Genomic DNA, 12,336 nt, shown 5'->3' with positions numbered 1-12,336 from the left:
CTTTTGGAAAAAGCAGAAGCATCCACCTGCTTCAGTTGGAAGGTGCCGGCTCCACTCAGCTTTTGTCAGAGCCGAGTGCCCTCGTGAGGCCACCTCTGAGCAGTGGACTCAAAAGCGCTTCCAGGCATGTGAGAGAAGGGGCGGACTCACGAGAATTGGCAAACAAAACCACTCCTGTCCTCCCTCAGGAACAGGGGGAGCAGGGGCCAGAGCCCTACGTCGGGGCACAAACCCAAGAGATGATTGTATGAGGAGAACACGGAGGAACTGTTACACGTGCGGTACTCAACCATTTTCAGGGGACTGAAAGACTGTTGCTGGATCTCATGATGCTGACTGGTGTTAGCGGATAGGCACTTAAGTGGAGGCAGGGGAGGGAGGCGAGTACTGACTTCTGGACTTCCTCTTGGATCCCCACCCCTTACACGTCGCCTGTAGGGACCAGAATAGGGAGACAGGATTACACCAGAGGGCAAGGCGGTGCTGGCTGCCACTGCCTGGTTACACTGAAATCGTTGGTTTCACTCCAGACGTAGCTCGTGCAGATGTAGCAGGAAGGCAAGAACTCCTACCATCTCAGCGAGCAGCACGCTGCCTCCTGAGGGAGGGGCAGCCACGCTTGTATTTTCATGGTTAGAAAGGCACAAAATTACTGACTTAACTAAAACATTCCTTTTCTCTCTTTTGTCCTGAATATTGTGGCGTTTTCTAATTCTCTTCTGGACTGTAGTTTTTGTTTTGTTTTGTTTTTTACACTTTGCAATGTAAAATATTTATTTTTTACTTACTCTGGAGAACCTATCTGAAAGACTTCATGGAACAGGAAGAAGCATAAGGACTATCCACATCATCTTTGAGTCTTCATGACTGTAAGATTGTAAATACAGATTATTTATTAACTCTGTTCTACCTGGAACCTAGGTTTTGTACGGAAAGCGAGAGCAGAGAGCAGGTAGTTGAGATTCATCAGCAAATCTCACCAGAAGGGCACAAGAAAGATCAGCATAGCAGGCTGCTCTTCACTTTGTGCATAAGTGATTGGGGATTTTTTTCCTCTGCCTTCCCCAGTGGAATGAGCTGGCGGCCTACTTGCAAGTGTTTTTAGATGGCACAGAAAGCCGCCGTGCCTTCCATACTGTCTTACCGCGTCCCTTGTGCCTGTTCCAGGGAGAGAAAAGCATCTACGCTTGTTTTTCATTTTTCCAAAAGAAAAAAGTGACAAAGGTGAAACTTATATACAAATATTACCTCATTTGTTGTGTGACTGAGAAAAGAATTTTTGGCTCAAGCAGAAAGAGTTTAAGTGTCTAACAAACTGAAAGCTACTGTAGCACCTAAACAAGTCAACGCTGTACATAGTATAAAAACTCTGCAGAAAGCCTTCGCAGTGAGGAAATAGCATTGAAATGTTAGATACATTTTCTGAAAGTTATTTTTTTCTATCATCTTGTATACCATTGCTTTATTTTTATAAATTATTTTCTCATTGCCATTGGAATAGATATCTCAGATTGTGTAGATATGCTATTTAAATAATTTATCAAGAAATACTGCCTGTAGAGTTAGTATTTCTATTTTTATAAAATGTTTGCACACTGAATTGAAGAATTGTTGGTTTTTGTTTTGTTTTTGATTTGGTTGCTTGCCCCCTTGCCCGGTTTTTACTATTTGCCGATACCTTTTTCTAGGAATGTGCTTTTTTTGTACATTTTATCCATTTTCCATTCTAAAGCAGTGTAAGTTGTATATTACTGTTTCTTATGTACAAGGAACAACAATAAATCATATGAAAATTTATATTTATACTTATTGTACACATGTTTATTTGTTCTCTACTGGCTTTATGTTATGGGGTGTGGGTACATTCTTTTCTTAAACCAGTATGGCATACATAAAAAAAATTCCAGTTAATTGTTAACATTCATAGTTTCTATACAATTTTAAAATGCTGAGTTGCTTAGAATACACACTTGCTGGATTTGTGGAATAAAAAACAAAAGAAATTAGCCTGCCATATTAAAAATACAGAAAAATGAAACAGCCCCCAATATGTGGGCCCCCAAAGTATATACAATTTCATGTTTTATTAATGGAACTTACTGAATCCTTTTCAAAATCTTTGTTAAAAAATGAAGGAAAAAAAACAGGATTGAAGCATATAAATTCTTGAACTACATTTAAAAAAATTCTTTATTCATTTACAGTTGTCCCCCTTTTTCCTCCATTACTTTCCCCTGCCCACCCCCACACACACACATTCAATCCTTCCCCCACACCCTGTTGTCCTTGTCCATGGGTCCTTTATACATGTTTCTTGACCCTGCCCCTTCTTTCCCCCGTTATTCCCCTCCCACCTCCCCTCTGGTCACTGTCAGTTTGTTCTTTATGTCCATGTCTCTGGTTCTATTTTGCTTCCTTGTTTGTTTTATTGCTGAGGTTCCTCTTACATGTGAGATCATATGGTATTTGTCTTTCACTGCCTGGCTTATTTCACTTAGCATAATGCTCTCCGGTTCCATCCATGCTGTCACAAAGGGCAGGTGATCCTTCTTTCTTTCTGCTGCATAGTATTCCATTGTGTATATGTATCATAGTTTTTGGATCTACTCCTTTACTGATGGGTGCCTAGGTTGCTTCCAACTCTTGGCTATTGTAAATTGTGCTGCTATACACATCGTGGTGCGGTGCAAAGGTTCTTATGAATTGGTGTTTCAGGTTTCTTAGGGTAAAATCCCAGCAATTGAACTGCTGGGTCTTTAGTTTTCTGAGGAAATTCCATACTGTTTTCCACAGTGGCTGCACCAGTCTGCATTCCCACCAGCAGTGCACTAGGGGTTCCCTTTTCTCCACATCCTCCCCAATACTGGTTGTTTGTTGACTTGTTAACAATGGCCATTCTGACCAGGCACACCTGCACTTCTGACCCACAACTGATGGCACTAGATGAGCAACGCACTGCGTGTTGCGGAGAAGCTTTAAAATTAAGTGTTACGAGGGAGGAACTGTCCCTGAAAAATTAAGCCAAACTCTACAAAATATCACATTTTTGAAAACTAATATAACTTTCACCATAAACAGATAACTCGACAAATCCTAAAAAATACATATACCTAGAAAATACCAAATTATTTTTCGAAGAGGACAAAGCATTGACATATAGGCAGACATTCAGTTTCAGGTGGGCTAACCATGAATGTCAACTGACCAATTAACTTCAAGCTTTAATAAAAACAAGTAATGAACAGTGAACATAAAATAAAATAAAACAAGTAGAATAGAATATTACAAGTAGTTAAAGGTCTGGCTTCGAGGTCCACTAAACACTAGAAAGGATTGAGCAAGATAGAATCTTCCTTTGTTTTTCTCTTCCATTCTGAAAACATTTACTCAGGCTATATCATATGTAAGTATAAGTTGCCAAATCATTCTATGGCACTCAGGTGAGAAACCATGAACTAGAGGTGCTAATAGTCACAGAGCTTGAAAAACTGATTTGAAAAGGTGATTCTGTGACACATGATATCACTCATTCTCAGAGTAGCTCACCAAGGGGAGTCTCGCGAGAGAATTCTGATTCACTGTTAATCAGCAGACCAAAAGTAATGGAAAACCCCCAGGTGGGGCATAAAAGGTGGGAAGAAGAGCTTGTTCCCCAGATATGTTCCCCAGTCTTATCACAAGACTGACCTTCAAGTCAGCAGCTGTATCAAAATAATGAACTCAGTAAAAATTAAAATTGTGACATCACGGTGATAGTTCTTTCTTCCTCCAAGTGTTTGCTGTCACTCCCAGTCAGGATGACAGAGTACTGAACGTGCACACCTTCTCCGAGAACCACGTCAGAATTCCCTCTGAATTACAGGACCACCACCCTTCAGCCCCGCCCAACAGCTAGCTGCACCACTGTCTTATAACTAAGGATATAAAGAAGCCCCATCAAGAGTGGCAGGAGAGGCAGAGACACAAATGAGCTTGCCCCATACCCACTGTGGCAACTGAGAATCTGGAGGGAGGCCCCCCACTGTGGAGGTTCCCCATTAGGTGCAAGGGGTCCCAGCTTCACACAAGACTACCCAGCCCAGGGCACCAGTGCTGGGAAGGGGAGTCTCCATGACATCTGCTGTGAGAATCAGCAGGGATTGCGTCCAAGTGAAAGGGAGGGCTGATGGAGTCCCAACTGGTCCTGGTAAGGGGTCCACACACAGGCTTGCCCACAAACTCATTTGCTCTGGGCACAGCAGCAGCAGCTAACAAGTGCCATGGACTTACAGAGAGGAAACAAAGTGAAGGATGGAGTAGCAGGAGTCAGGGCGGCCCTCTCTGGGGACAGAAGTACCACAGATGGGAGCCAAACCTGAGAGCTCCACTAACCTGGTTAACACTACCTGCCCTGCCTGAAAGTTCCCTGAGACCCCATCCCTCCCATTTCATGACTGGCCCAAGCCTCTTCCAGCGGCTTTTTCACACAAGCAGCCTGTCTCAACTCATACTATGGACTTGCCTAAAATCTCTCAAAGGTCCATAAACCCCAACCAAGCAACAGCTGGCCTTGGCATGCCCTGTACCTCTTGCTAAGCAGCTCTAAACCCAGCACAAGTGGCAACCATTCTCAACTTGCACTGTACCTCCCATCAGGTGGCCCTAAGCTCTGGCCAGAGCTGGCTTGGAACACAGCTTCAACTACATGGCCACAAACCCAGCAAAAGTGGCAGCTGACCTCAGCTCCCATTGTGGTGCCCACCAAAGGGTGCCAGGCTCAGCACTAGTAGCAGGAAGCTTTGGTCCACAGCTTAGCCTCTCCTAAGCTCATCCAAACCCAGGACAAGCAGCCAAGAACTGCAGATCACTCTGTAGCTCCCACCAGGTGGCTCCAAGCCAAACACAAATGATAGCAGACCTTGGCCTGCTCTGGACCCCTCCCCACGAGGCACAGAACCAGCACACATATGGCCAGCTTCAAACCACACCAGAGAATCCCCAATTAGCTCCACAAATGACACACTCAAAGGGCTGACTCAGCTGGCACCAGAGCCCAGCTAAAGCAACTCCCATTCTATGGGGTCAACCCCTAAAAAACAGCTTATCCTCTGTAGTCACAGCCAGTCCTCACAGTGAGTCAGCCTGAGGGTCAGTCCCACCCACTGACATGCCAACAGCCATCGAGGCTCAACTATAACAAGAGAGCACATATAACCTACACAAGGACACTCCAGCTCAGATGAATAGTAAATTGGCCCACTGGACTTCACAGGACACCTACTACATAAGGCCACCCTGCCAAGACTGGGAGACATAGCAAATCTACCTAATATATATGAACAAACACAGGGAGGCAGCCAAAATGAGGAAACAAAGAAACATGTCCCAGATGAAAGAAAAGGACAGAATTCCAGAAAAACAACTAAACAAAATGGAGGCAAGCAATCTACCAGACTCAGAGTTCAAAATACTGGTTATAAGGATGCTCAGTGAACTTAGGCAAAGAGCAGATGAGCTCACTGATAACTTCAACAAAGAGAAAACATAAAAAAGGGGGATAAAAAACATTAAATCTGGCCAGGTAGCTCAGTTAGTTAGAGCTTCATTCCAATACGTCAAGGCTGTGGTTCAGTACTGGTCAGGGAACACATAAGAATCAACTAGTGAATACATGAATAAGTGGAACAACAAACTGATCAATCTCTCTTTCTCCCCCTCCCTCTCCCCCCAAATCACTCCTTCCCTTTCTCTCTCTCTACCCTCCTTCCTCTCTCTAAAATCAATAAATGTAAAAAACTTTTTGAAGACAACATTAAAAAGAACCAGTCAGAATTGAAGAATACAATGACTGAAATGAAGAATATGCAAGATGGAATCTTGCATATTATATGAAGATTATAGAAGATTATAGAAGATTATATGAAGATTATATAGATTATATGAAGATGACAGTAGATTATATGAAGCAGATGACTGAGTCAGTATTTTGGAGACAAGGTAGTGGAAAATACCTAATCAAAGCAGCAAAATAAAGAAGAATTTTAAAAAACAAAGATAGTTAAAAGACCTCTGGGATAACATCAATCATACCACCACTTGCATCACAGAGGTACCAGAAGAAGAGAGAGCACAGAGGATTGCACACCTATTTGGAGAACTAATGACTGAAAACTTACCCAAACATGGCAAAAGGAAATAGACATACAAGTACAGAAAGCAAAGAAAGTCCCAAAAAAGATGAACCCAAAGAGACCCACATCAAGATACATCATAATTAAAATGTCAAAGGTTAAAGACAAAGAGAGAATCTTAAAGAGTAGCAAGAGAAAAGCAGTTAGTTACCTACAAGGGAGCTCCCATAAGACTGTCAGCTTATTTCTCAACAGAAACTTTGCAGGCCAGACGGTGTGGCACAAAATATTTTATGTGATGAAATGCAAGACCTGCAACCATGATTACTCTACCTAATAAGGCTATCATTTAGAATCAAAGAAGAAATCAAGAATTTCTCAGATAAGAAAAAGCTAAAGGACTTCATCACCACTAAATCAGCATTACAAGAAATATTAAAGGCAAAGGACACATGGACAAAAACTAGGGAGGGTGGAAATGGGAGGGAGGTGGGGAGCGCTGAGGGGGTGGGCTGGGATGGGAGTAAAAGACAGAAAACTGTACTTGAACAACCATTAAAATTAAAAAAATGTTTTAAAGAAATATTAAAGGGACTTCTTTAAGTGAAAAAGATCAAACATATAAAGCATGAAAGAAAAAATCACCACTGACAAAGGCAAATAGTAAAAGCCGTGAATCAACCAACTATAAAGCTAGTACAAAGGTTAAAAAGCAAAAGTAGGAAAATCATGAGTAATTACAATAATAAATTAAGGACACATACACAAAAAAGAAGTAAAAATAATGACAAAAATATAAACGTGGAGGGAATGAGTAAAAATGGTAGTGATTTTAGAATGCGTTTGAACTAAGCAACATCAACTTAAGATAGACTGCTATAAACATAGCTTGGTACAGATGAAGCACATAGTAACCACAAACAAAATCTCTGCAAGATACATACAAGAAATAAAGACAAAGGAATCCAAACACAGAACTATAGAAAGTAATCAACAGATAAACTAAGAGAAGAACTAAAATCAGAAACAATAAAATGGAAATAACTACATACCTTTCAATAATTACTTTAACTATAATTGGACTAAATGCTCCAATCAAAAGACATAAGGTGAATGAATGGACAGAAAAAAAAGATACATGCATATTCTGCCTATAAGAAACCCAGTTGAGATTTAAAAACATACACAGACTGAAAGCAAAGGGATGAAAAAAGATTTAATGTAAATGGAAACAAAAAAAATAAGTTGGGATAGCAATGCTTATATCAGACCAAAGACACTTTACAGGGTGTGCTGGAACAGGGACAAAGAAGGGCATCTCATAATGATAAAGGGATCAATCCAAAAAGAGGACATAACTCTCATAAACATCTACACAACCAATGTGGGAGCACCTTAATATAGAAGGCAAATATTGACAGACATAAAGAGAGAGACTGACAGTAAAACAGTCACAGTTGAGAAATTTAACACCCCACTGACAGCAATGGATGGATCATCCAGACAGACAACCAACGAGAAAACAGTGGCCTTACTGACACATCAGACCAGAGAAACTTCATTGATATTTTGGGGACATTTAACCCAAATGCAACAGAGCACTAATTCTTTCACGTTCACTGGACCATTTTTCCAGAACCGATGACATATCAAGCCCCAAAACAACTTCCAACAAGTTTAAGAAGACTGAAATCATATCAAGCATCTTCTCCCAACTCAGGAATAAAACTAGAAATAAATTACAAGAATAAAATTGCAAAACACAAAAACATACAGAGACAAAACAACATGCTACTAAACAATGACTAGGTCAACAATGAGATCATGGAAGAAACTCAGATACCTGGAAACAATAAAAATAAAAACACAATGACCCAAATCCCACAGGACACAGGCAATCAGTTCTCAGAGGGAATTCATGGTCTACCTCAAGAAACAAGAAAAACCTCAACTACACAATCTAATCTGACACCTAAAGGAACCAGGAAAAGAATATCAAACAAAGTCCAAAGTGAACCGAAGGAAGAAAATAATATATATCAGAGTTTAAATAAACAAATTACAGTCTAAATAACAATAGTAAAGACCAATGATTCCAAGAGCTTATTCTATAAAATGATAAACAAAATTGATAAACTTTTAGCCAGACTCATCAAGGAAAAAAAGGGAGAGGGCCCAAATAAATAAAATCAGAAATGATAGAGCAGTAACAACCAACATCACAGAAATATAAAGATTATAAGGAAGTAATACAAACAATTATATGCCAACAAATTGGACAACCTGGAGGAAATGGATAAATTCCTGGAAACATAATCTTCCAAGGCTGAATCAGGAAAAAAATCTGAACAAACCAATAACTACTAATGAAATTGATTCAGGAATCAAAAAAATTCCAACAAACAAAGAGCCCTGGAACAGATGAGTTCACGAGTGAATCTTACCAAACATTCAAAGAAGAATGCCTATCCTTTTCAAACTGTTCTAAAAAACTGAAGAGGAGGGAAGACTCCCAGTCTTATTTTAAAACCAAATAAAGACATTATAAAATCAGAAAATTATAGGCTAATATCCCTGATAAACATAGACACAAAAAATCCTTAACAAAATACTAGTGAACATAATTCAGTAAAACATTAAAAAGATCATACACCATGACCAAGTGGGATTTATTCCAGTGATGGAATGAATTCCAGTGATGAAAGGCTGGTTCAATATCTATGTATCAATTAATGTTATTCACCACATAAACAAAATGGAGAATAAAACCATATGATCATACCAATATATGCAGAAAAAGCATGTGACAAAATCCAAATCCATGTATATAAAATTTCTTGGCAAAGTGGGGACAGGGAAAACATACCTCAACAAAATAAAAAACATATATGACAAGCTGACAACTAACATACTCAACAAGGAAAAGCTGAGAGGCTTGTTTTTAAGATGAGGAACAAGACAAGGATATCCACTTTCACCACTTTTGTTCAATATAATATTGGAAGTCCTAGCCACAGCAATCAAGTAAGAAAGAAAAAGTATCCAAATTGGAAGGGAGTATGTATAAATGCCATTATTTTCAGATGACATAATACTACATAGTGAGAACCCTAAAATAATCCACCAAAAACTATTAGAAATAAAAAATGAAAAAAATGAATTCAGTAAAGTAGTGGGATACAAATAAATGTTCAGAAATTGGTTGCATTTTTATACACCAGTAACAAACTATCAGAAAGATACATTAAGAAAACAATCTCTTCTATAATTTCATCAAAAAGAATGAAATGCCTAAGAATAAATTTAACCAAGGAGGCAAAAGACCTGTACTTGAAAAACTGTAAGACTCTGAAGAAAGAAACTGAAGGAGATACAAATGAATGAAAGGTTATACCTACCATGCTCATGGATGGGAAGAATCAGCATCATTAAAATGCTCCTACTATCCAAAGCAATCTACAGATTCAATGCAATCCCTATCAAAACACCAATGGCATTTTTGCAGAACTAGAATGAAAGACCTCAACTAGCCAAAGCAATCTTGAGAAAGAAGAAAAAGCTGGAGGTATCACACTACCTGATCTCAAACTATACTACAAGGCTATAGTAATCAAAATGGCATGGCATTGCCATAAAAACAATAGACACATAGATCAATGGAACAGAATAGAGAGTCCAGAAATAAACCCAAACCAATAATGTGGTAATTTAATCTATGACAAAGGAGGCAAGAATTTGCAGTGTGATAATGACACTCTCTTCAGTTTGAGAAAACTGGACAGATACATGCAAAAAAATGAAACTGGGCCACTTTCTTATATTATGTACAAGAATAAACCCCCTGGCTGGTGTAGCTCAGTGGATTGAGTGTGGGCCTGCAAAGCACACGATCGCAGTTCGATTCCCAGTCAGGGCACATGCCTGGGTTGCAGGCCAGTTCCCGGCAGGGGACACACCAAAGGCAACCATACATTGATATTTCTCTCTCTCTCCTTCCTTTCTCCTCTAAAAATAAATAAATAAAATCTCTTTTAAAAAAAGAATAAACTCAAAAAGGAACTAAAGACAAATGTAAGACCCAAAACCATAAAACTCCTAGAAGAAAACAGAGACAGTAAACTCTTTGATTATCACTCTTAGTAACATTTTTTGATATGTTTTCTCAGGAAACAGAAACAAGCAAAACAAATAGATAAACAAGTGGGATCTCAAACTAAAACGTTTTGCACAGTGAAGGATCAAGCAAAAAGACAACCTACTGAATGGAAGAAGATATTTGCCAATGATACAGTCAATAAGGGGTTAATATTCAAAATATATAAGGAACCCATATAACTTAGCAGCAAAAACAAACGATTCAATTAACAAATGGGCAGAGGACCTGAATGGACACATCTCCAAAGAGAACATTGCCAAGAGACATATGAAAAGCCATTCAATATCTCTAATCATCAGGAAAATGGAAATTAAAATCACAATGAGATATCGCCGCACACCTGTCAGAATGGCTATCACCAAATCAACAAATAACAAGAGGAGATAGAAAAAAGAGAACATTTGTACACTGTTGGCGGGATTGTAAATTGGTACAGCCACTATGACAAACAAGATGGAGTTTTCTCAAAAAATTAAAAAACAGAACTGCCCTGGCTGGTGTAACTCAGTGGATTGAGCACAGGCCTGCGAACCACACAAATGCAGTTCAATTCCCAGTCAGGGCACATGCCTGGGTTGCGGGCCAGTTCCCAGCAGGGGACTCACAATAGGCAACCATACACTGATATTTCTCTCCTTCTCTCTTTCCCCTCCTCTCTAAAGATAAATAAGTAAAATAAAAATAAAAAAGAATCTTTAAAAAATAGAACTGTGTTATGACAAAGTGATTCTACTTCTGGGTATTTATCTGAAGAAACCCAAAATATCAATTCAAAAGATACATGCAATACCCATGTTGGTTGCAGTATTATTTACAATAGCCAAGATATGGAAGCAACCCAAGTGTCCATCAATAAACAAACACATAAAGTGGTTCAATATATACAATGGAATATTACTCAGTCGTAAAAGAGAATAAAATCTTGCCATTTGCAATCACATGGATGGACTTAGAGGGTATCATGCTAAGTGAAGTAAGCCAGAGAGAGAAAGACAAATACCACATGACTTCACTGATAGGTGGAATCAAAAAAACAAAATAAATGAACCAAGGAAACAAGAAGAAACTCATAGATACAGAGGGCAAATTGATGGTTGTCAGATGAGGGGGTTTGGAGGTTTATGTGGAAAAGGTGAGAGGGATTAAGGACTACAAATGATCAGTGATAAAAGGAGTCCCCGGGATGTCAAGTACAGCACAGGATACAGTGTCAACAACATCGTAAGAACTACGGTGTCAGGTGGGTACTACACTTGTCGGGGTGATCACTTCATAAGTTACATAAATGTGTAGTCACCATGTTGTACATCTGAAACTAATATGATATTGTATGTGAGTTGTAATTCAAAAATAGAAAAATTTTTTCATTGTCCTTCTTAAAAAACATCTCTTAATTTTAGTCCTATAATATCTAGGTTATTTTTATAGGCCTTATCTTTCATTCTACTGATTACAATATAACTGATCTGTTAAATTAATTTCTGCAATATTGGAAATTTGTCTATCAACCTTACTACTGAGAATTATACTACTTCCTTGAAATATCTTCTTTCTTTTCTTAGAGAAAGCATTGTGACTGCTCTCCAATTCTACTTCTGACTACTTCATGTTATGAATTTATTAATATTTCTCCTAATTATGCTAGTCTATACTTTTTTCTCTGTTTTAGCATTTTTACTTGCTTCCTAATTATATATTTTAAGAGGACTGTTTCTTATTAAATTTAGTTATGTAATATAAGAAATGAAAACGACGGCATCGAAGTGATAGCTTCCCCCTGGACGAGCTCGTGCCATGTGCTCCAGAGGAGCCGGACTGACGGACGATGAACCGTGGGGCCTGCGGGAACGTACAACAAAGCGGTGCCAGTAGTCTTCTTGAGGAGTGTTATGTCCAAAAACTTCAGATTTTAAGATACTAAAATCATTCCCGAAATGAATTAGCTCTTGTTCTTTACTTTTTCATCTCTATCTTGTTCTGGGGCAACATTTTTCTTGTAAAGGGAAACTTAAAATAAAAACATTGATTTTCAATAAGAACATTTTCTCCCCCTAGCAAGTTAACTTTTTT

The sequence above is a fragment of the Sturnira hondurensis genome, unplaced genomic scaffold, assembly GCF_014824575.4.
Source record: "Sturnira hondurensis isolate 20B ecotype Veracruz unplaced genomic scaffold, ASM1482457v3 Scaffold0008782, whole genome shotgun sequence".
NCBI classification, from domain to species: domain Eukaryota; kingdom Metazoa; phylum Chordata; class Mammalia; order Chiroptera; family Phyllostomidae; genus Sturnira; species Sturnira hondurensis.
Note: the sequence above shows the minus strand (reverse complement) of the source record.